Genomic DNA, 22,075 nt, shown 5'->3' with positions numbered 1-22,075 from the left:
AGTGCTACATGCAACCCGTGCCCTCTATAATACCCACCACCTGGTACCCCAATCTCCCACCACGCCCTCCGCCACTTCAAACCCCTCAGATTGTTTTTCAGAATCCAAGGTCTCTCGTGATTCACCTCCCCTTCCAATTTACCCCAACTCCCTTCTCCTCTCTAAGACCCCTTGTCCTCCATGTCCTCCATGATATTTGTTATGCTCCACAAATAAGTGAAACCATATGATAATTGACTCTCTCTGCTTGAATTATTTCACTCAGCATAATCTCTTCCAGTCCCGTCCTTGTTGCTACAAATGTTGGGTATTCATCCTTTCTGATGGAGGCATAACACTCCAAAGTGTATATGGACCACATCTTCCTTCTCCATTTGTCCGTTGAAGGGAATCTTGGTTCTTTCCATAGTTTGGCGACCATGGCCATTGTTGCTATAAACATTGGGGTACAGATGACCCTTCTTTTCATGACATCTGTATCCTTGGGGAAAATACCCAGAAGTGCAATTGCAGGGTCCTAGGGATCTCTATTTTTAATTTCTTGAGGAATCTCCACACTGTTCTCCAAAGAGGCTGCACCAACTGGAATTCCCACCAACAGTGTAAGAGGGTTCCTCTTTCTCCACATCCCCTCCAACACATGTTGTTTCCTGTTTTGTTAATTTTGGCCATTCTAACTGGTGTAAGGTGATATCTCAATGTGGTTTTAATTTGAATCTCCCTGAGGGTTAATGATGATGAACATTTTTTCATGTGTCTGATAGCCATTAGTATATCTTGATTGGAGAAGTGTCTGTTCATATCTTCTTCCCAATTTTGATATGTTTGCCTGCTTCGTGTGTGTTCAGTTTGAGGAGTTCATTATAGATCCTGGATATCAAACTTTTGTCTGTACTGTCATTTGCAAATATCCTCTCCAATTCCGTGGGTTGCCTCTTTTTTTTTTTTTTTTTTTTTTTTTTTTTTTTTTTTTTTTTTTTTTTTTTACTGTTTCCTTTGCTGTGCAGAAGCTTTTGATTTTGATGAAGTCCCAAAAGTTTATTTTCGCTTTTGTTTCCTTTGCCTTTGGAGACAAATCTTGAAAGAAGTTGCTGTGGCTGATATTGAAGAGATTACTGCCTATGTTCTCCTCTAGGATTCTGATGGATTCCTGTCTCACGTTGAGGTCTTTTATCCATTTTAAGTTTATCTTTGTTTATGGTATAAGAGAATGGTCGAGTTTCATTCTTCTACATATAGCTGTCCAGTTTTCCCAGCACCATTTATTGAAGAGACTGTCTTTTTTCCACTGTATATTTTTTTCCTGTTTTGTCGAAGATTAATTGACCATAGAGTTGAGGGTCCAAATCTGGGCTCTCTACTCTGTTCCACTGATCTCTGTGTCTGGTTTTATGCCAGTATCATGCTGTCTTGGTAATCACAGCTTTGCAATGAAGCTTGAAATCAGGTAACGTGATGCCCCGAGCTTTATTTTTGTTTTTCAACATTTCCTTAGCGATTCGGGGTCTCTTCTGATTCCGTACAAATTTTAGGATTATTTGCTCAAGCTCTTTGAAGAATACTGGTGGAATTTTGATCGGAATGTCATTAAAAGTATACATTGCTCTAGGCAGTATAGACATTTTAACAATGCTTATTCTTCCAATCCAAGAGCATGGAATGGTCTTCCATCTTTTTGTGTCTTCTTCAATTTCTTTCATGAGTGTTCTGTAGTTCCTCGAGTACAGATCCTTTACCTCTTTGGTTAGGTTTATTCCCAGGTATCTTATGGTTCTTGGTGCTATAGTAAATGGAATTAATTCTCTAATTTCCATTTCTGTATTTTCATTGTTAGTATATAAAAAAGCCACTGATTTCTGCACACTGACTTTATATCCTCCCACGTTGCTGAATTGCTGTATGAATTCTAGTAGTTTGTAGGTGGAGTCTTTTGGGTTTTCCATGTAAAGAATCATGTCATCTGTGAAGAGAGAGAGTTTGACTCCTTCATTACCAATTTGGATACCTTTTATTTCTATTTGTTGTCTTATTGCTGTTGCTAGGACTTCTAATACTATTTTGAACAAGAGTGGTGAGAGTGGGCATCCTTGTCTTGTTCCTGATCTCAACGGGAAGGCTGCAAGCTTTTTCCCATTGAGGATGATATTTGCTGTGGGTCGTTAATAGATAGATTTGATGAGGTTCAGGAATGTTCCCTCTATCCCTATACTTGAAAGCATTTTAATCAGGAACGGATGCTGGATTTTGTCAAATGCTTTTTCTGCATCAATTGAGAGGACCATGTGGTTCTTCTCTCTTCTCATATTAATTTGTTCTATCACATTCATTTGTGAATGTTGCACTGTCCTTGTAGCCCAGGGATGAATCTCACCTGATCATGGTGGATAATCTTTTTAATGTGCCTTTGGATTCTGTTGGTGAGGGTCTTGTGGAGAATCTTAGCATCCATATTCTTCAGTGATATTGGTCTGAAATTCTCCTTTTTGGTATGGGCTTTGCCTGGTTTGGGGATCAGGGTAATGCTGGCTTCATAGAAACAGTCTGGAAGTTTTCCTTCTGCTTCAATTTTTTGAAAGAGCTTCAGGAGAATAGGTGTTATTTCTTCTTTGAAGGTTTGGGAGAATTCCCCAGGGAATCCGTCAGGTCCTGGGCTCTTGTTTTTTGGGAGGTTTTTATCACTGATTCAATCTCTTTATTAGATATCAGTCTATTCACGTTGTCGATTTCTTCTTGGTTCAATTTTGGTAGTTTATATTTTTCCAGGAATGCATCCATTCCATCCAGGTTGCTAAGCTTATTGGCATATAACTGTTGATAATAACTTCTGATGATTGTTTCTACTTCCTTGGTGTTCATTGTGATCTCTCCCTTTTCATTCATAATTTTATGAATTTGGGATTTCTCTCTCTCTCTTTTTTTTTTGGATTAGTGTGGCCAGTGGTTAATTGATCTTATTGACTCTTTTCAAAAACCAGCTTCTAGCTTTATTGATAGGTTCTACTGTATCTCTGGTTTCTACCTCATTGATCTCAGCTCTAATCTTGATGATTTCCCTTCTTATGTGTGGAGTTGGTTTGATTTGTTGTTGATTGCCCGGTTCTGTAAGGTGTAGAGACAGCTGGTGTGTTCTGGATTTTTCGATTTTTTTTTGAGGGAGGCTTGATTGGCTATGTATTTCCACCTTAGGACCGCCTTTGCTGATTCCCATATGTTTTGGTCCTAAGTGTCTTCATTCTCATTGGTTTCCATGAATTTTTTTAGTTCTTCTTTGATCTCATGGTTGATCCAAGCATTCTTAAGCAAGGTGGTCTTTAGCTTCCAGTTGTTTGAGTTCCTTCAGAACTTTTCCTTGTGATTGAGCTCCAGTTTCAAAGCATTGTGATCTGAGAATGTGCAGGGAATAATCTCAGTCTTTTGGTATCGGTTGAGTCCTGATTTGTAAGCCAGTATGTGGTCTATTCTGGAGAAGGTTCCATGTGCACTTGAGAAGAATGAATATTCTGTTGTTTTAGGGTGGAATGTTCTGTATCTATCTATGAGGTCCATCTGGTCCAGTGTGTCATTCAATGCTCTTGTTTCTTTATTGATTTTCTGCTTCGATGATCTGTCTAATTCTGAGAGAGGTGTGTTAAGATCTCCTACGATTAGTGTATTCATATCAATATGACTCTTTATCTTGATTAACAGTTTTCTTAAGTAATTGTCTGCTCCCATATTCGGAGCATAGATATTTACAATTGTTAGATCATCTTGTTGGATAGTCGCTTTAAGAATTATGTAGTGTCCTACGCTATCTCTGACTACAGTCTTTAGATTGAAGTCTAATTTATCTGATATGAGAATCACTACCCCAGCCTTCTATTGAGGCCCATTGGCATGAAAGATGCTTCTCCATCCCTTCACTTTTAGTCTGGGTGTATCTTTGAGTTCATAATGGGTCTATGTAGACAACATATGGATGAGTCCTGTCATTTTATCCAATCTGCAACCCTGTGCCATTTTATGAGTGCATTAGGCCATTCACATTGAGAGTGATTATTGATAGATATGTTTTTATTGACATCGAGTTACCTTTGAAGTCTTTCTTTCTGTATACTGTCTCTATATTTCTGTTCAATGCTATTCTTGAGATTTTTCCTCTTTTATAGAACCCCCCCTTAATATTTCCTGCAGTGTCGGCTTGGTAGTTGCATATTCTTTTAAGCCTTGCCGGTCTTGAAAACTCTTTATCTCTCCATCCATTTTGAATGTCAGTCTTGCTGGACAAAGTATTCTTGGCTGCATGTTCTTCTCATTTAGTGCCCTGAATATATCTCTTCTGGCTTGCCAGGTCTCTGTGGACCGGTCTGACGTTATTCTGATGGGCTTCCCTCTGTAAGTAAGGAGCCTCTTTGCCGTGGCAGCTTTCAAGAGATTATACCTACAATTATAATTCCTCAATTTTGCTATCAGTTGTTGTGATGTTTTTTTGGAATGTACAATCTTGGGTGGAGACTGTTCAGCCTCTAGTACACGAATGCTTATTCCATTCGTGAGATTGGGGAAATTTTCATGAAGGACTTGTTCCACTATATCTTCTAGACTTCTTTCTTTCTCCTCCCCTTCAGGGATTCCAATAATTCTGACGTTGGAACGTTTCATGGCATCATTTATTTCCCTGATTCTGTTTTTGTGGTTTCTAAGCTGTTTGTTCCAGGCTTCCTCCTGATCCTTTCTCTCTATCTGTTTGTCTTCCAGATCACTAATTCTATCTTCTGTCTCAGTTACCCTAGCTTTGAGAAAATTTATATTAGATTGGAACTCATTGAGAGCATTGTGAAACTCCTCCCTGGTAGCTTTAAGCTCTGCCTTAACATCTCCGCTTTCAGTTCGGCCCTAATCAATTCTGTTTGGTCATCCATGGCTTTCTCCAACATAGCTATTGCCTCTTTAATTGTTAGCCTGAATTCTCTTTCCAACATATTGTCTATGTTGATAGCCATTAGCTCTGTTGCATAAAGTCCATCCTCTGTATTTTTCTTCTGTTGGGCATTCCTCCTCCTAGTCATTTTGGTGGGAGATGACTGAATAGTTGTAGCTGGATATATCAACAGTGGTGCAGTCAAGGTGCACCCTGGAACACTTCTGAGCAATCAGGATTCCCCACCCAAACGAGAGACAAAAGAAAAGAAAAAGAAAAAAGAAAATGAAAAGAAGGGAAAAAAAAGAGAGAGAGAGAGAGACAGAAACGAAAGGGAAGATGAAAAAGAAGTTTCAGCTCAGATGAGCCCCAAGGTAAGATTTATGAAGTAGACAAACAAAAAGAGATAAAAAGACTGATACAAGTATACGACAAGAGAAAAAAGAATATATCTATATCTATATCTATATCTATCTATCTATCTATCTATCTATCTATATCTATATATATATATATATACAAATAAAGAAAGAACCTCGTCAAAAAGAACCACAAGTGTAAATTTATATGCTATCAGGACAAACACAAAAAACACAGAAACACTGGTGGAAGAGGTGGGAGAGTTCTTATAAATTCTCAGTGTGTGCGAGGAAGGTTGATTTGATTCTTCCTGGATGTAAATTGGTATCTTTGTTAAAGCACTCAACTTTCCTAAGATAAAGGGAATTAAAAATTGGTTTACCTATAGGGGTAGTGTTGATTGGGGAAAGGGAATTACTTTGAAGTTTAACTCTATATGAATATTAGAGGATAAAAATAAAAAGGAATAAACTAGACTAAACTAAACTAAAATTTTAAAAAAGGAATTCAAAAAATAAAAATGCAAAAGAAAAACATAGGTGTATGTATCAAAAAGTTCATGTTAGAAAGGTATTAAGGAATTTGATGTACTGTACAACTCGCTGTGATGGTAAATAGGTTAAAAAAATTACCTATGTGTAAAAAAGGAAAAAATAAATGAACCAGAATAGTGAGAACGAGTGAACAATACAAGTTTTCCTATGAAGTAGTGGTTGTTCTCTTGTAGTCCTTTTATTTTCTCTCTTTTTTTTTCCTTTTTCATTTGTTTTCTGGGGGATGGGCCTGCCACGTGGGTTGTCAGTCAATGATCTTTCCTGAGTTAAGTCCTCCCGCCCCCCTCAAGGGGGTGGGCACTGATGAAGCTGGTTTTTTTTCAAGCTTTTGTTCTTTGGTGGTTTTTATGCTTGTTTACTTTTTTTTCTCTCACCTTGACCGCTTTTGATGGTTTTTTTAGTTTTAGAGGAAAACAAACTGCACCCTGATCTCCCTCTCAGAGAGAAGCCTCAGTCTGGGTGCAGAGCCTAAATAAGTTGCTCCTTGGCCGCTGGCAGAGGAGGTTCCAAGTTGCAGACCCTGGGGGCACAGGATCTTTTGCTTGTACCCAAAGCCAAGGCAGTGGCAGCTGTCTGGGAGCTCCCGACCACCAGAGTGGCTCCAAGCAGCAATCAAACACTGTGATTTTGCCGCTGGCCAGGGCTGAGAGTGCCTGGCTTGTGCGCACCTCTTTCAGAGGCAGCACGAATCTCGGGCACTCAGAACAGGGCACTGGTCCATAAGACCAGGCTGGGCTCTTGCGAACCTCTGTCAGGGGAGAGTTTGGGGTGTGCGGCTTAGGCTTTGAAACAATGGCGCAGGTCAAAGAGCGCTGGCCGGGCCTTTGTAACTCAGGGGAGCATGAGGGACATGTGTGCATGTCTCAAGCTTTGTCGTAGGGGTCACACGTTCTGCTGACCAGCGTGGCTCCCATCCCCTCACAGGAACTAGAACCCACGCATTCTTGGGCACGCTGGCAGCTTAGGGACCAAGAGCTGATTTCTCCACCACATTCTCTCTGCCTCAGCCCTGGGGAGGGGGAAGCTGTCCTGGGTCGGGGATTTAAGCCCCTGTCCCTAGCCGCCCTGATTCCCACAATTTCCCCCCATGATCCTTTGCTCTTTTGGAGTGCTTTCAACCAGTCTCCAAGTTAATGCTGGTCCCCAGACGCAGGGCACTCTCGCTCGTATTGGGGTATTACTTTCCAACCGGTCCTCTCTCTCTGGTGGCTCCCTCCCCCTTTTGTTTATCTTCTGATATTAGTCCACCGTTCCCATTCCGCTTTATCTGCCCACTGGCGTCTTCTGCCTCTGTAGAGATCCAGACGTGTATAATTCTGATCTTAGGCTGATATCATGGGTGATCGGATTCTTTGGTAAATAATCAGCTCACTTTGGGGTACCGGCTGAAAAGGCGCCTCCTCCTATCTCCGCCATCTTGTCCCCAGCCTGCTACATCATTCTAAAGGGGATTGTCCACCAAGATGATCTAACAATTGTAAATATCTATGCCCTCAATATGGGAGCAGCCAATTACGTAAGAAAACTGTTAATCAAGATAGTCATATTGATATGAATACATTAATAGTAGGAGATCTTTACACACCTCTCTCAGAAATAGACAGGTCATCAAAGCAGAAAATCAATAAAGAAACAAGAGCATTGAATGACACACTGGACCAGATGGACCTCATAGATAGATACAGAACATTCCACCCTAAAACCACAGAATACTCATTCTTCTCAAGTGCACATGGAAACTTCTCCAGAACAGATCACATACTGGGTCACAAATCAGGACTAAACCGATACTAAAGACTGAGATTATTCCCTGCCCATTCTCAGATCACAATGCTTTGAAACTGGAGCTCAATCACAAGGAAAAGTTCTGAAGGAACTCAAACACCTGGAAGCTAAAAACCACCTTGCTTAAGAATGCTTGGATCGAGGGACGCCTGGGTGGCTCAGTTGGTTAAGCAGCTGCCTTCGGCTCAGGTCATGATCCCATCGTCCTGGGATCGAGTCCCACATCGGGCTCCTTGCTCAGCAGGGAGCCTGCTTTTCCCTCTGCCTCTGCCTGCCATTCTGTCTGCCTGTGCTTGCTCTCTCCCCCCCTCTCTCTCTGATAAATAAATAAAATCTTTAAAAAAAAATAAAAAAAAAATAATTGGTTAAGAATGCTTGGATCGGGACGCCTGGGTGGCTCAGTTGGTTAAGCGGCTGCCTTTGGCTCAGGTCATGATCCCAGTGTCCCACATCGGGCTCCTTGCTTGGCGGGAAGCCTGCTTCTCCCTCTGACTCTGCCTGCCACTCTGTCTGCCTGTGCTCACTCTCTCTGACAAATAAACAAAAAAACCTTAAAAAAAAGTACTGAAATAATTCATGGAAACCAATGAGAATGAGGGACACTTTGGTCCAAAACCCATGGGATTCAGCAAAGGCGGTCCTAAGGGGGAAATACATAGCTATCCAAGCCTCCCTCAAAATATTGGAAAATCCAGAACACACCAGCTGTCTCTATACCTTAAAGAACTGGAGAATCAACAACATATCAAACCAACTCCACACATAAGAAGGGAAATCATCAAATTAGAGCTGAGATCAATGAGGTAGAAACCAGAGATAGAGTAGAACATATCAATGAAACCAGAAGCTGTTTATTTTGAAAGAATCAATAAGATCAATAAACCATTGGCCACACTAATCCAAAAGAAAGAAAGCCCAAATTCATAAAATTATGAATGAAAAGGGAGAGATCACAATGAACACCAAGGAAATAGAAACAATCATCAGAAGTTATTATCAACAGTTATATGCCAATAAGCTAAGCAACCTAGATGAAATGGATGCATTCCTGAAAACTATAAACTCCCAAAATTGAACCAGGAAGATTTTGACAACCTGAATAGACTGATATCTAGTAACGACATTGAAGCAGTGATCAAAAACCTCCCAAAAAAACAAGAGCCCAGGACTTGATGGGTTCCCTGAGGAATTCTATCAAACTTGCAAGGAAGAGATAACACCTATTCTCCTGAAGCTCTTTAAAAAAATTGAAGCAGAAGGAAAACTTCCAGACTCTTTCTATAAAGCCAACATTACCCTGATCCCCAAACCAGGCAAAGACCCTACCAAAAAGGAGAATTTCAGACCAATATCACTGATGAATATGGATGCTATGATTCTCCACAAGATCCTAGCCATTATTTTTGCACCACACCCAGTGCTCAATGCAATCTGTGCCCTCTATAATGCCTACAACCTGGTACCCCGACCTCCCACCCCCTGCCCCTTCAAACCCCTCAGATTGTTTTTCAGAGTCCATATTCTCTCATGGTTCACCTCCCCTTCCAATTTCCCCCAACTCCCTTATCCTCTCTATCTTCCCATGTCCTCCATGCTATTTGTTATACTCCACAAATAATGAAACCATATGATAATTGACTCTCTCTGCTTGACTTATTTCACTCAGCATAATCTCTTACAGTCCCGTCCATGTTGCTACAAAAGTTGGGTATTCGTCTTTTCTGCTAGAGGCATAAAACTCCATAGTGTATATGCACCAAATATTCCTTATTCATTCGTCCATTGAAGGGCATCTTGGTTCTTTTCACAGTTTGGCGACCGTGGCCATTGCTGCTACAAACTTTGGGGTACAGATGGCCCTTCTTTTCACTACATCTATATCTTTGTGGTAAATACCTAGTGGTGCAATGGCAGGGTCATAGGGAAGCTCTATTTTAAATATCTTGAGGAATCTCCACACTGTTCTCCAAAGTGGCTGCACCAACTTGCATTTCCACCACAGTGTAAGAAGGTTCCCCTTTCTCCACATCCTCTCCAACATACGTTGTTTCCTCTCTTGCTAATTTTGGCCATTCTAACTGGTGTAAGGTGGTATCTCAATGTGGTTTTAATTTGAATCTCTCTGAGGACTAGTGATGATGAACAATTTCTCATGTGTCTGATAGCCATTTGTATGTCTTCATTGGAGAAGTGTCTGTTCATATCTTCTGCTCATCTTTTATATGATTGCCTGTTCTGTGTGTGTTGAGTTTGAGGAGTTTATTATAGATCCTGGATATCAACCTTTTGTCTGTACTGTCATTTGCAAATATCCTCTCCCATTCCGTGGGTTGCCTCTTTGTTTTGTTGACTATTTCCTTTGCTTTGCATCAGCTTTTGATTTTGATGAAGTCCCAAAAGTTCATTTTCGCTTTTGTTTCCTTTGCCTTTGGAGACATATCTTGAAAGAAGTTGCTGTGGCTGATATTGAAGAGGTTACTGCCTATCTTCTCCTGTAGGATTCTGATGGATTCCTATCTCATGTTGAGCTCTCTTTTTCCATTTTGTGTTTGTATTTGTGTACGGTGTAAGAGAATGGTTGAGTTTCATTCTTCTGCATATAGCTGTCCAGTTTTCCCAGCACCATTTATTGAAGAGGCTGTCTTTTTTCCATTGTATATTTTTTTCCTCTTTTGTCAAAGATTACTTGACCATAGAGTTGAGGGTCCATATCTGGGCTCTCTACTCTGTTCCACTGGTCTATGTGTCTGTTTTTATGCCAGTACCATGCTGTCTTGGTGATCACAGCTTTGTAGTAAAGCTTGAAATCCGGTAACGTAATGCCCCCACTTTTATTTTTGTTTTTCAATATTTCCTTAGTGATTCAGGGTCTCTTCTGATTCCATACAAATTTTTGGATTATTTGCTCCAGCTCTTTGGAAAATAATGGTGGAATTTTGATCGGAATGTCATTAAAATTATAGATTGCTTTAGGCAGTATAGACATTTTAACAATGTTTATTCTTCTGATCCAAGAGCATGGAATGGTCTTCCATGTTTTTCCTCAATTCCTTTCGTGAGTGTTCTATAGTTCCTCGAGTACAGATCCTTTACCTCTTTTTTATGTTTATTCCCAGGTATCTTATCTTGGTGCTATAGTAAATGGAATCAATTCTCTAATTTCCTTTTCTGTATTTTCATTGTTAGTATATAAGAAAGCCACTGATTTCTGTACATTGACTTTGTATCATACCACATTGCTGAATTGTTGTATGAGTTCTAGTAGTTTGGGGATAGAGTCTTTTGGGTTTTCCAGAAAAAGAATCATGTCATCTGCGGAGAGAGAGTTTGACTTCTTCATTACCTATTTGAATACCTTTTTTTTTTTTCTCTTTGTTGTCTGACTGCAGTTGATAGGACTTCTAATATGATGTTGAACAAGAGTGGTGAGAGTGGGCCTCCTTGTCATTCCTGATCTCAACAGGAAGGCTGCAAGCTTTTTCCCATTGAGGATGATATTTGCTGTGGGTCTTTCATAGATAGATTTGATAAAGTTCAGGAGTGCTCCCTCTATCCCTGTACTTGAAAGCCTTTTAATCAGGAATGGATGTTGGATTTTGTCTAATGCTTTTTCTGCATCAATTGAGAGGACCATGTAGTTCTTCTCTCTTCTCATATTAATTTGGTCTATCACATTGATTGATTTGCACATGTTGAACCATCCTTGTAGCCCAGGAATGAATCCCACCTGATCATGGTGGATATTCTTTTTAATGTGCTGCTGGATTCTGTTTGCTAGGATCTTTTGGAGAATCTTAGCATCCATATTCATCAGTGATATTGGTCTGAAATTCTCCTTTTTGGTATGGTCTTTGCCTGGTTTGGGGATCAAGGTAATGCTGGCTTCATAGAAAGAGTCTGGAAGTTTTCCTTCTGCTTCAATTTTTTTGAAACAGCTTCAGGAGAATAGGTGTTGTTTCTTCTTTGAATGTTTGGTAGAATACCCCAGGGAACTCGTCAGGTCCTGGGCTCTTGTTTTTTGGGAGGTTTCTGATCACTGCTTCAAACTCATTACTAGATATTGTTCTATTCAGGTTGTCAATTTCTACCACGGTTCAGTTTTGGGAGTTCATAATTTTTCAGGAATGCATCCATTTCATCTTAGTTGCTAAGCTTATTAGCATCTAACTGTTGATAATAACTTCTGATGATTGTTTCTACTTCCTTGGTGTTCATTGTGATCTCTCCCTTTTCATTCATAATTTTGTGAATTGATCTTTCTGTCTTCTTTTGGAATAATGTGGCCAATGGTTTATCGATCTTATTGATTCTTTCAAAAAAACAGCTTCCAGTTTTATTGATAATTTCTACTGTATCTTTGGTTTCTACCTCATTGATCTCAGCTCTGATCTTGATTATTTCCCTTCTTATGTGTGGAGTTGGTTTGATTTGTTGTTGATTCTCCAGTTCTTTAAAGTGCAGAAACAGCTGGTGTGTTGTGGATTTTTCAATTTTTTTTTGACTTAGACAGTACTGTATAAACTCTCATTTCTTGCATGATTAAGATTACTTCTCTTCATGAATAAGATAGCTCAAATCAGAGTATTTTTCTTTGATTCTTGTAATGAAAAAAGAAAACAAAAAACAAAGAAAAAACAAAGCTTTGAATTAGTTGGACAAAAATGTTTCAAAATCCAAAAACTAATTGAAAGGCTCTAGTACCTCATGCAAACATGAAAACCAACCTAATGAATGAAGCCAGTAGGGAGATATAGGACCTACTTTTGCCAGAATCCTTAATGTTAGCATATAACCCTATGGTTGAGAAAATAACTCAGCTTTTAGCTTCTTCAATGGGAGGGTAAGAAATCTCAGTCTGTGAACAGCAAGAAAAGTGCATGCTTTGTTTATTGCACAGAAACCAACACAAATAGTCAAGAAAAATAAATAAATATATAAATATATTCCCCCAAATTACAAGGTAAATCTCCAGAATTTGCTACTGATAAAACGGGATTATATGTTTATGATTTACCTGATAGAGAATTCAAAATAATTGGCATAAAGAAACTCAACAAGTTCAAGAAAATGATGCATAAAATGGGGCCCATGGATGGTGCAGCCAGTTAAATGTCCAACTCTTGTTTTTTGCTTATGTCATTATCTCAGGGACCACTTAAGATTCTCTCTCCCTCTCCCTCTTCCCACCATGCTCATGCTCTCTTTATTTCTCAAATAAATAATATGTCTTTAAAAATATAATGTTTCAACACACTGAGAATTTTAACAGGGATAGAATAGAAATCAAAGTATTGAAGAACACAATACCTAAAATGAAAAATTCACTAGAAGGATTCAAAATCAGACTAGATCAAACAAAAGAAATGCTGAAAGAATTCAGACTCTAAGTCATTGGAAGCATTTCAGTCAGGGATACACACACACACACAAAAATAGAACAAAAAGAATAAGAAAAGACTAAGGGATTTATGGGACGTAATTAAAAAGAACAATATATGCATTTTGGGAATCCAAGCATCTCAGCATGAAAAGGTGGAGGGAAAGAACCAGAAAGTCTCTTCAAGGAAAGAATGTATTAAAAACTCCCCAAACTGGGGGAAGAAAATCTGGACATCCAAATCCGTGATGCTCAAAACACACCAGTTAAGATGAACTCAAACAAACCCACAAGACACATTATAATTTAATCACCAGAAGTCACAGAGAATATTGAAAATAGCAAAAGTAAAGTAGTTCTGCAAGTAAGGTAACTTGTCACATACAGGGGACTCTCTTTAGATATTCAGTAGATTTTCAGCAGAAAAATTGCAGATCAGAAGAGAATGGGATGATATTGTCAAGTTTAGAAAGAAATAACTTACCAATCAAAAATGCTATATTCAGAAACCAACTCTTTATAAGTGGAGAGAAAAGACTCAGACAAAAAATTCTGAAAGAGTTTATGGCCACTAGACTGTCTCACAAGAAATGGTAAAGGTAACAAAGGGATACGAAAAACAAAAACACAAACAAACGAAAAACCCGGAAAAATCCAAAGATAGTAAAGAATGAAACTGTTGGTTAAGAAATATACCAAACTACTTAAATCTAAATACTAAATTTCAAAAAATAGACATTAAAAGACAAAAGTTTTAAAAATAACTAGAACAAAAATACAATAGATGCATGTTATAAAAAGTTATAAATTGCAACAACAAAAGCAAAATATGGAGGGGGGAGAATTAAAATAATTAACTTAAATTAACTTAACTTATATTAAAAGAATTAACTTAAGTTGTTAGCAGCTTAAAATGGAATGCTATGACTATAAGAAGCCTGTGGTAACCACAAAGAAAACACCTAAACGAGTTACACAAAAGAAAAAGAGAAAGGATTCAAACATTAATACAAAAATTTAGCAAAAAAACAAAAAAAGGCGTCAAGGAGAAAAAAGATAAAAGAATTGCAAAGCTAATAAAAAAGTTAAAAAATGGCAATAGTGTATCTTTTCTAGTAATAGTTACTTTACATATATATATATATATATATATATATATATATATATATACTTTTTATTTATTTATTTATTTTAATTTTTAATTTTTTTAATAAACGTATAATGTATTATTAGCCCCAGGGATACAGGCCTTTGAATCGTCAGGTTTACACACTTCACAGCACTCAAAATAGAACTCCACCACCCTCTCCCAAACCCCCTCTCCCCAGCAAACCTAAGTTTGTTTTGTGAGGTTAAGAATCTCTTAATGGTTTTTCTCCCTCCCGATCCCATCTTGTTTCATTTATTCTTTTCTACCCCCTAAAGCCCTCACGTTGTATCTCTACTTCCTCATATCAGATATCAGGGAAATCATATGATAATTGTCTTTCTCTGATTGAATTATTTCTTTAAGCATAATACCCTCTAGTTCCATCAACGTTGTTATAAATAGCAAGATTTCATTTCTTTTTTTTTTTTTTAAAGATTTTATTTATTTGATAGAGAGAAATCACAAGTAGACGGAGAGGCAGACAGAGAGAGAGAGGGGAAGCAGGCTCCCTGCTGAGCAGAGAGCCCGATGCGGGACTCGACCCCAGGACCCTGAGATCATGACCTGAGCCGAAGGCAGCGGCTTAACCCACTGAGCCACCCAGGTGCCCCAAGATTTCATTTCTTTTGATGGCTGCATAGTATTCCATTCATCTATTGATGGATATCTAGGTTCTTTCCATCGTTTAGCTATTATGGACATTGCTGCTATAAACATTTTGGTGCACATGCCCCTTCAGATCACTACATTTGTATCTTTAGGTAAATACCCAGTAGTGCAATTGCTGGGTCATACGGTAGCTCTATTTTCAGATTTTTGAGGAATCTCCATGCTGTTTTCCAGAATGGCTGCACCAGCTTGCATTCCCACCAACAGTGTAGGAGGGTTCCCCTTTCTCCGCATCCTCGCCAGCATCTGTCATTTCCTGACTTGTTGATTTTAGCCATTCTGACTGGTGTGAGGTGATATCTCATTGTGGTTTTGATTTGTATTTCCCTGATGCCGAGTGATATGGAGCATTTTTTCATGTGTCTGTTGGCCATCTGTGTGTCTTCTTTGCAGAAATGTCTATTCATGTCCTCTGCCCTTTTCTTGATTGGATTATTTGTTCCTTGGGTATTGAGTTTGCTGAGCCCTTTATAGATTTTAGATGATAGTCCTTTATCTGATATGTCACTTGCAAATATTTCCTCCCATTCTGTCAGTTGTCTTTTGGTTTTGTTAACCGTTTTCTTTGCTGTGCAAAAGCATTTGATCTTGATGAAATCCCAATAGTTCATTTTTGCCCTTGCTTCCCTTGCCTTTGGCATTGTTCCAGAAAGAAGTTGCTACGGCTGAGGTCGAAGAGGTTGCTACCTGTGTTTCCTTAAGGATTTTGATGGATTCCTTTCTCACATTGAGATCCTTCATCCATTTCGAGTCTATTTTCGTGAGTGGTGTAAGGAAATTTTCCAATTTCACTTTTCTGCATGTGGCTGTCCAATTTTCCCAACACCATTTATTGAAGAGGCTGTCTTTTTTCCATCAGACATTCCTTCCTGCATTGTCAAAGGTTTGTTGACCATAGAGTTGAGATTCTATTTCTGGGCTCTCTATTCTGTTCCATTGATCTATGTGTCTGGTTTTGTGCCAATACCATACTGTCTTGATGATGACAGCTTTATAATAGAGCTTGAAGTCTGGAATTGTGATGCCACCAACTTTGGCTTTATTTTTCAATATTCCTTTGGCTATTTGAGGTCTTTTCTGGTTCCATATAAATTTTAGGATTATTTGTTCCATTTCTTTGAAAAAAATGGATGAGATTTTGATAGGGATTGCATCAAATGTGTAGATTGCCTTAGGTAGCATAGACATTTTCACAATATTTGTTCTTCCAATCCAGGTGCATGGAACACTTTTCCATTTCTTTGTATCTTCCTCAATTTCTTTCATGAGTACTTTATACTTTCCTGTATATAGATTCTTTGCCTCTTTGTTTAGGCTTATTCCGAGGTATCTTATGGTTTTGGGTGTGACTGTAAATGGACTTGACTCCTTAATTTCTCTTTCTTCTGTCCTGCTGTTGCTGTATAGAAATGCAACTGATTTCTGTGCATTGATTTTATATCCTGACACTTACTGAATTCCTCTACATGTTCTAGCAGTTTTGGAGTGGAGTCTTTTGGGTTTTCCACATATAGTATTGTACCATCTGCAAAGAGTGACAGTTTTACTTCTTCTTTGCGGATTTGGGTGCCTTTAATTTCTTTTTGTTGTTTGATTGCTGAGGCTAGGACTTCTAGTACTTTGTTGAATAGCAGTGGTGATAATGGACATCTTTGCCATGTTCCTGACCTTAGCGGAAAATCTTTCAGTTTTTTTTTTTTTTTCCATTGAGAATGGTATTTGCAGTGGGTTTTTCATAGATGGCTTTGATGATATTGAGGTATGTGCCCTCTATCCCTACACTTTGAAGAGTTTTAATCAGGAAGGGATGCTGCACTTTGTCAAATGCTTTTTCAGCATCTATTGAGAGTATCATACAGTTCTTGTTCTTTCTTTTATTAATGTATTGTATAACATTGATTGATTTGCGAGTGTTGAAACAACTTTGCAGCCTGGGAATAAATCCCACTTGGTCGTGGTGAATAATTTTTTTAATGTACTGATGGATCCTATTGGCTAGTATTTTTGTGAGAATTTCCGCATCTGTGTTCATCAAGGATATTGGTCTGTAATTCTCTTTTTTGATGGGATCCTTGCATGGTTTTAGGATCAAGGTGATGCTCACCTCATAAAATGAGTTTGGAAGTTTTCCTTCCATTTATATTTTTTGGAACAGTTTCAGGAGAATAGGAATTAATTCTTCTTTAAATGTTTGGTAGAATTCCCCTGGGAAGCCGTCTGGCCTTGGGCTTTTGTTTGTTTGGAGATTTTTGATGACTGTTTCAATCTTCTAACTGGTTATGGGTCTGTTTGGGTTATCTATTTCTTCCTGGTTCAGTTGTGGTAGTTGATATGTCTCTAGAAATGTATCCATTTCTTCCAGATTGTTGAATTTGTTGTCATAGAGTTGCTCATAGTATGTTCTTATAATTGTTTGTAATTCTTTGGTGTTGGTTGTTATCTCTCCTCTTTCATTCATGATTTTATTTATTTTCGGTCCTTTCTCTTTTCTTTTTGATAAGTCTGGCCAGGGGGTTATAAATCTTATTAATTATTTCAAAGAACCAGCTCCTAGTTTCATTGATTTGTTCTAATTTTTTGTTAGTTTGTTTGTTTGTTTTATATTTTATTTGTTTCTATTTCACTGATTTCTGCTCTGACCTTTATGATTTCTCTTCTCCTGCTAGGTTTGGGCTTTCTTTGTTGTTCTTCCTCCAGCTCCTTTAAGTGTAGGGTTAGGTTGTATATTTGAGACCTTTCTTGTTTCTGGAGAAAGGCTTGTGTCATTATTTTCCTCTCAGACTGCCTTTGCTGTGTCCCACATATTTTGAACCAATTTGTTTTCATTATCATTTGTTTCCATGACTTTTCTTCAATTCTTCTTTAATTTCCTTGTGACCCATTCATTCTTTTGATGGATGCTGTTTAGTCTCCATGTATTTGGGTTCTTTCCAAATTTCCTCCTGTGATTGAGATCTAGCTTCAGAGCACTGTGGTCTGAAACTATGCAGGGAATGATGTCAATCTTTTGATACTGGTTGAGACCTGATTAATGACTCAGGATGTGATCTATTCTGGAGAAGGTTCCATGTGCACTAGAGAAGAATGTGTATTCTGTTGCTTTGGGATAGAATGTTCTGAATACATCTGTGATGTCTATCTGGTCTAGTGTGTCATTAAGGCCTTTATTTCCTTGTAGATCTTTTGCTTGGATGATCTATTTCAGTGAAGGGAGTGTTACTATTATTGTATTATTGTTGATGTGTTTCTTTGATTTTGTTATTAATTGGTTTATATAGTTGGCTGCTTCCACGTTAGGGGCATAGATATTTAAAATTGTTACAGCTTCCTGTTGGGCAGACCCTTTGAGTCCAAGGACACTATGATATAGTGTCCTTCCTCATCTCTTATTATAGTTTTTGGCTTAAAGTTTAATTGATCTGATATCAGGATTGCCAATCCAGCTTTCTTCTGATGTCCATTAGCATGGTAAATTGTTTTCCACCCCCTCACTTTAAATCTGGAGGTGTCTTGGGTCTAAAATGAGTTTCTTATAGGCAGTACATTGATGTTATTTTTGTTTTGTTTTGCTTTACTTGTTTTTTTTTTTTAATTTTTTATTCTTATTTTTTTTAATCCATTCTGATACCCTGTGTCTTTTGATTGGGGCATTTAGCCCATTCACATTCGGGGTGACTATTGAGAGATTTGAATTTAGTGCTATTATATTATCTGTAAGGTGATGGTTACTGCGTATTGTGTGCGTTCCTTTATGATCTACTACTTTTAGGGTGTCTCTTTGCTTAGAGGACCCCTTTCAAGATTTCCTGTAGACCTGGTTTGGTGTTTGCAAATTTTTTCAGCTGTTGCTTGTCCTGGAAGCTTTTTATCTCTCTTTCTATTTTCAATGATAGCTAGCTGGGTATAGTATTCTTGGCTGCATGTTTTTCTTGTTTTAGTGCTCTGAATATATCATGCCAGTTCTATTACTTTTTTGTTATGTAAACAGGAGTTTATTAAAGAACAAAATTTACTTATTATTATAACATTAAAAATATAAAGTACTTCTTAAATTTCATAATCCAACGACTTTAAGTGAACAAACCACTTAAAATTGTTACTAATTTCATTTCCATTGACTTCTCTTTTGACAAAGCATGCCAAGTCCCAAACATGAGCTTTTTTGTAATAACGGACTACTAAATTATGCTTTTTGTTTGTTTGTTCCGAAGCCATCCAATCCTGAGGTTTAACATTTCTTTTCTTTTGTTAAAAAATTTATTTATTTATTTATTTATTTAAAACAAGCATATTATGTATTTTTATCCCCAGGCGTACAGGTATGTGAATCGCCAGGTTTGCACACTTCACAGCACTCACCATAGCACATACCCTCCCCAATGTCCATAACCCCACCCCCTTCTTCCAAACCCCCTCCCCCCAGCAGTTTGTTTTGTGAGATTTATTATGCCAGTTATTTCTGGCCTGCCAGGTCTCTGTGCATAAGTACACTGACAATCTAATATTTTTACCATTATATGTTGCAGACTTCTTTTCCCAGACTGCTTTCAGGATTTTCTCTTTGTCTCTAAAACTTGTAAGTTTCACCATTAGGTGATGGGGTGTGGACCTATTCTTATTGATTCCTCCTGGATTTTTATGTTTGTTCCCTTTGCCATATTAGGTAAATTCTCTACAATAATTCTCTCCAATATACCTTCTCCTCCCCCCTTCTTCTGGAATCCCAATTATTCTAATGTTGTTTTGTTTTATGGTGTCACTTATCTCTTGAATTCTTCCCTTGTAGTCCAGTATTTGTTTGCTTCTCTTTTGCCCAGCCTCTTTATTCTCCATCATTTGGTCTTCTATATCACTAATTATTTCTTCTGCCTCATTTATCCTAGCAGTAAAAGCCTCCATTTTTAATTGCACCTCATTAATAGTTTTTTTTTTTTTTTAATTTTAACTTGGTTAGATTTTAATTCTTATATTTCTCCAGAAAGGGCTTTTATCTCTCCAGAGAGTGTTTCTCTAATATTTTCCATACAATTTTCAAGCTCAGCTAGAACCTTGAGAATCATCATTCTGAACTTTACATTTGACATATTATCAATGTCCATATTGCTTAGGTCCCTAGCCTTTGGTATTGCCTCTTTTTTTTTTTTTTTTTTGTGGTGAGTTTTTCCGCCTTGCCATTTTGTCTAGATAAGAATATATGTGAAGGAGTGAATAAAATACTAAAGGAGTGGCAAAGATCGGAGAAAAATGTGTTTTGACCAAATCAGAAGAGTCCCCAAATCATGGGAGGGAGAAAGGGTATAAAAAGAAGTCCAGAAAAAAAAGTTAAAAAAAGAAAACAAATAAAGAAAAAAAAATATTAAAAAAGAAACACACACACACACACACACACACACACATATATATATATATATATATATATATATATATATATATATATATGACTGGTGACTATAACAGGTCACCCACTTAATCACTTAATTTTGGGAGTATTTGGATCTCTTAGAGGAAACTACATCCCCAAATTTTAAAGAATGAAAAACATATATAAGGGTAGACACAATGAAGGGATGGGATATGCCTATAAAGATGAGAAAAAAAAATTTAATTTCTAAAAAAGGAGTTGATAAAGTAAGTTGGTTGGGAGAATAAAGAAAAAGAAAGTGGAGAGAATTTGCTTGGGTTGGAGACTAGAACAAGCCTGGAGCTAGATTTAGGGTATATTTTAATCTATTAGGAGAAGTTTTACCCTAAATTTTTTAGAAGTAAAAACCCTATGTGTATACAAAAAATAAGGTTAGATACAATGTAGGATAAAATATTACTATAATAATGAAGGTTAAAGAAAGAATATTAATATTTTTTATGAAAGGTATTCTTAAGATAAACTAGTTAAAAACATTAAAAGAGGAAAAAGTAAAAGTTAAAAAAAATTTTAGCAGGAGAGAAAAAAAAATGTTAGTTAACTGCAGGACAAAAGAATCATGGGGAGAAAGCCATGGATTCTATGCTTTGCTTTCTCCTCTGGAATTCTGCTGTTCTCCTTGGTAAGTGAACTTAGTTTGGCTGGATTTTTTGTTGATCTTCTGGGGGAGGGGCCTTTTGTAGTGATTCTCAAGTGTCTTTGCCTGAAGGGAGATTGCCCTGCCCTTACCAGGGGCCAGGCTAAGTAATCTGCTCGTTCACTTTCAGGAGCTTTTGTTCCTTGAATGCTTTCTGAAGAGTTCCGGAGGATGGGAATGATAATGGCAGCCTCTCAATCTCCAGCCCAGAGGAGCAGAGAGCTAGGGCCACTGCTCCTCAGATCACCCTCAGAGAAAAGCACTCAATCACTCCCGTTTCTTGGGCCTCTGTTTGCGCTTGGAGAAAAGCATTCAATCGCTTCTGTCTCATTGGCCTATGGCTGCACTCCAAGCTCACCCAGCCTGTGACGGTTCAAGGTAACCCTGAGATGACAGCTCACTCCTCGGCTTTGTCTCTGTAGCCAGTTTCCTGCTCTAATACCTGCAATCTCTGGGATACTCAGACACCCCCATCCTTCTGTGACCCCACGGAACCTGGGTCCATGTGGGTTTCACCCTGGTTTAGCCTCTGAAGTGATGTACCTCAGTAGAGCAGATTTTTTAAAGTCCCAATTTTGTGCTCCATTGCTCTGCTGCTTGCTGGGAGCTGGCCCCTCCTCCCACAGTCTATATTCCCTTCACTTTTGATTCACCTCTCCACCAGTCTTACCTTTCAGAAAGTAGTCAATTTTCTGTTTTAGAATTGCTGCTCTTTTTCCCTTCCATCTCTTGTTGGACTTGTAGGTGTTCGCAATGGATTGATAAGTATCTAGCTGATCTCCTGCTGCCTGATGTAGTCTCATTCTGCTACTTCTCCACCATCTTGACTTCTCCCCACCTGTGGTCACAGACTTTTTAAAATCTTTCCAGTCTTGGAAGCTCTTTATCTCTCCATCCAATTTGAATGTTAGTCTTGCTGGATAAAGTATTCTTGGCTGCACATTATTCTCATTTAGTGCCCTGAGTATGTCTTGCCAGTCTTTTCTGGCTTGCCAGGTTTCTGTGGACAGGTCTGACATTATTCTGATGGACCTTCCTCTGTACAGAAGGAATATCTTCCCCCTAGGTGCTCTTAAGACTTCCTGTCAGAAATTAAGATTCATGAATTTCAAAATTAAGTGTCTTGATGTCTATACTCATTGATCTTGGGGGCTATCCTTTCTTCTCCAGGCACAAAAACTTGTTCCATTCCCCAGATTAAGAAATTTTCATCCATTCTTT

This window comes from Mustela lutreola, chromosome 8 (genome assembly GCF_030435805.1).
Source record: "Mustela lutreola isolate mMusLut2 chromosome 8, mMusLut2.pri, whole genome shotgun sequence".
In the NCBI taxonomy this organism is placed as follows: Eukaryota; Metazoa; Chordata; class Mammalia; order Carnivora; family Mustelidae; genus Mustela; species Mustela lutreola.
This window is presented reverse-complemented; position numbering follows the sequence as displayed.